General features: G+C 42.8%; 1 long non-coding RNA gene across 1 annotated transcript; it reads left to right on the top strand.

Moving 5' to 3' along the window:
• The first annotated feature begins 801 nt into the window (after positions 1-801).
• On the top strand, positions 802-3,595 carry LOC144241764 (uncharacterized). The gene is made up of 3 exons (XR_013338188.1): positions 802-977; positions 2,553-2,685; positions 3,546-3,595. It is a non-coding gene; the product is annotated as an uncharacterized LOC144241764 (long non-coding RNA).
• Positions 3,596-3,891: the final 296 nt, after the last annotated feature.

The raw sequence follows: 3,891 nt of genomic DNA, 5'->3' as shown, positions 1-3,891 counted from the left end.
ATAAAGCTATTAAAAATACATTTGTGTAAAGTACATACTAAGGGAAGAAATGTTCATAATATTTGTGAATGATTTAGAATCATGTATTGTAATATGATTATAATTATTTGGAAAGATTGAAAGCTTTGACATATAAATATTGTATGGTTTCACTCATGTGGAATCTAAGAAACAAAACATGTGAACATAGGAAAAGGGAAGGAAGAATAAGATAAAAACAGAGAGGAAGGCAAACCATAAGAAACTCTTAAATACAGAGAACAAACTGAGGGTTGCTGGAGGGTACCAGGTGGGGGGATGGGCTAGATGAGTGATGAGCCTTAAGGAGGGCACTTGTTGGGATGAGCACTGGGTGTTGTATGTAAGTGATGAATCACTGGGTTCTACTCCTGAAATCAACACTACCCTGTATGCTAACTAACTTGAATTTAAATAAATAAATTCAAACAAAAACCCAAACAAACAAAAAAGCTGTGACCTAAATTCTGACAAGAGATCCACTAACATGTTAATGAAGGCTGCCTTTGGATGGTGAAGTATGGTTGACGTTTTTTTCCCCTTTGACAAGCAGGCCTTACTTTGATAATAAGGGAAGCCTCTTTTAATAAAAGAAATAAAGAGGCTTTATTTCCCAAACGGTCCTTGGGTATAATCCTTATTCATCCTTACCCCCTGCTAAACAGAAAGCATCTGAAGAGAGTTTCAGCTGTCATTCTATAGAAAACGAAGTCTGAGACCAAAATGACGGTTTCCATGTTCCCTCCTGCCTCCTGTTCTTCTACCCCACAGGCCCATAAAAGAAAAATGATTCAGAAAGTCGTGAGCAGGTAAACCTGGAAATGTGCTGTGCTTGTATTTGGCAGCCTCATGCTCTGGAAGTGAGAAGCCAACAACCACCGTCCAGGGCTTCTCACAGTGAAAGTGGAACGAAGGAGGCGTGTGTTCCAGCTGGGGGCATAAGTTAGGGCCCGTGCCAGGTACAAAGAGATGTTTTATTTTTTCCTTGAGCGCACACTATATGCTTATCTCTACTGAGGAAACCAGCTTTTCCTTCTTACCTCCCAAGAGGAGAAGCCAGTCCTGGCTCACATCCCTGGACAGAGTTACACTTCCCAGCTGGCCCCTCTCCAGGCCAGCCAGTTGTCCATCTCTATCTTGGAGGAACAGCTTTGACAAAGTCCTTGGCCCTGTTTGGAAATCCCCTTCCCCTTGCTCTTCCAAACAAAATTAATTTGAAACGGTTGGGTTAATCTGACATTCTTCCTCTGAGGAACATGTGTTCATATGAGGGGGGGTAGGGTCTCCTGGAGGACAGTCTCCAGGCTGTCTACTTGGAGTCCATATACCTCCCCAACTCTGCCAATCTGAAGTACATTCAGGGGCATGCACCTGGGTTGGAGAGGGGTCTGGGGGCCCGTTCTCTGAGGAATGGTTGAAGGATCTGGGGCTGCTTAGCTTGGAAAAGAGAAAACTCAGGGAGATCTTGAGAGTTGTCTCAATGAGCTTATTAAAAATTTATTTTGGAATAATATCTCAGAGAAAAATTGGAACAAATGTGGAGAAGTTGCAAGAAGGAAAATTGCCTTAATATAAGAAAGGACTTTTTAGTAATGAGAAATTTTCCAACATGCAATAGGCTCCATAGTTGAGGAAGTAATTTTCATTGGAGGAAGTCTGTACAACAACTTTCTTTCAGGCATCATCAACTTGAGAGTGTAAAACTTTTTTCCAACAATTATGTGGTGTTTATTATGTGCCAGGCACTGTCCTAAGTACATTATACATATAATTCTAGGAATACTTACAACATCCTTCTAAAATAAATGTATTATTATCTCCAAGTTATAAGAAAAATAAGACTCAGAGAGGTGTTCAGTAACTTGACCGGGGCCACACTGTGACTCAAACTTAGGTAGAATGGCTCCAACATCCATACTCTTAACTCCTATATTGATTACATTTATATTAATACCCCAAGATATGACCATAGACTCCTACATGTCAAAAAAATAGGAGTTAGTCTCTCTCATCCTGAGATTCTCAGTTTCCAGGAGTCCCCATAGAGTGCCTACCTATACCAACAACATAGTGGATAAAGTACATGCATCTGTCATGCACCATGGCTTCCCTCTTGGCAATGTCTTAGCTCTCAACATATTTATGCAGCCTCACCAACTATACTAATTGTGAGACCACCAATATCTGTGCCAAGGAGGCTTCCTCACAATACACCCTAGTCTGTAGGGCTCAAGATCTGTGTGTTCTCCACAGTCTGAGAGCTGTGAAGAATGATCCCACATCTGTGCTGCAGTTTGTCTTCTGAGTCCCCAGGAAACAATATTTCTGGCTGGAGTTCTCCATCTCTCACAATAATATATCCCTGTCAGCTACTGGTCCTCATCTCCTTAGGTATAGAGTGTCTGAGACAGTCCAATGGTTCGGATTGGGTCTTAAAATTCATGTCCCTCTCTGTAACTTTTACTTTTTTTCTCTACTGTCTCCTATCACCTGGACAACCAAAATAAATAAAACTCTCTGTCCCCCACCAACAGCCACAAAACACAGAGCTTCCATGCACCAGGTAAAGAGAACTCTGAAGAGATGTCACCTCATTTCTCCCCAGCCCTTGCTCAGCCAAAAAGGACCTATGATCTCTGAAAGCAGAAGCAGGAAGACTATTCTCAGGTGTGCTGGGGAAAGGGGTGCTGGATGAAGTTGGAGGCTGGAAAGAATAGTAAGGTCTCATCAATTTAAAAATGTTAGAATCCTGAGTCCCAAATAGTTTGTTAGAAATGGAGTTGCTTCATGGGGCGCCTGGGTGGCTTAGTCGGTTAAGTGTCCGACTTTCGCTTGGGTCATGATCTCGCGGTTCGTGGGTTCGAGCCCCGCGTCGGGCTCTGTGCTGACTGCCAGCTCAGAGCCTGGAGCCTGTTTCGGTCTGTGACTCCCTCTCTCTCTGACCCTCCCCTGCTCACGCTGTCTCTCTCTCTCTGTCCTAGAAATAAATAAAACATTAAAAAAAAAAAAAGAAAAGAAATGGAGTTGCTTCAGCTTGTGTCCTCAAATCGCCCACACCGGATTTCTTTAGGGAAGAGTAGGCTGTGTTTATAAGTAAAGTTTTTAGTAGTTTATGGATTCTACTACATTTATGGAAGGTACAGGGTGAAGAAACTGTCTAGTGTAGCTCATCTTTAGGCAAGAGAGGAGGCTGGGGTGTGGAAGGCTGGGGTCAATTTACTGATGGGGAGCGATTAATGGCTCTGTCTGATAAGCCTTTTCCTTGAAGAAGAGTTTCAGAGATGAGCTACCTCTGTTTGTACCCAGTCTCTCTCATGTGTTTTGGGTCCCTCATGTTCTTCAGGTCTTCTCATTGTTTTTTATGGTCAATGTGAGGGATATGTGACATTTAGATTCTTTGAAGTTTCCATGAGAATATTTGGCTGAAATAGGGGAGAGAAGATAGGGACAAGAATAAAGTACATCTCACTGTGGATCTTCAAAATGGCCTCCAGTAACCCTTGCCTCCTAATGTTTATATCTTGCAGAGCATCTCTCCCTGCATTGAATCCATGTTTGTCTGTATGACCAATAAAATATGGCAAAAATGACAATGTGTCACTTTCTAGGCCAGATCATGGCTTCCACCTTCGCTCTAGGGAAAGTCAGCCACCATGTTGTGAAGCAGCCATGTGGAGGAACCTCTGGGGGGAGGAACTGAGGCCAAAGCCAGCACCCACTTGTCAGCCAAGTAAGTGAATATCCTCAAAAGCATATTTTCTAGCCCCAGTAGAGCCCTTGGCTAACTGTAGCCCCAGTTAATATCTTGACCACAACCTCATAAGAGATCCTGAGCCAGACTGTCCAAACTCTTCCTTACCTATAGAAACTGTG

The sequence above is a fragment of the Crocuta crocuta genome, unplaced genomic scaffold, assembly GCF_008692635.1.
Source record: "Crocuta crocuta isolate KB4526 unplaced genomic scaffold, BGI_CrCroc_1.0 scaffold17, whole genome shotgun sequence".
Taxonomy (NCBI): domain Eukaryota; kingdom Metazoa; phylum Chordata; class Mammalia; order Carnivora; family Hyaenidae; genus Crocuta; species Crocuta crocuta.
The sequence above is the reverse complement of the archived record's forward strand: the minus strand, read 5'-3'. Positions and strand labels throughout refer to the sequence as shown.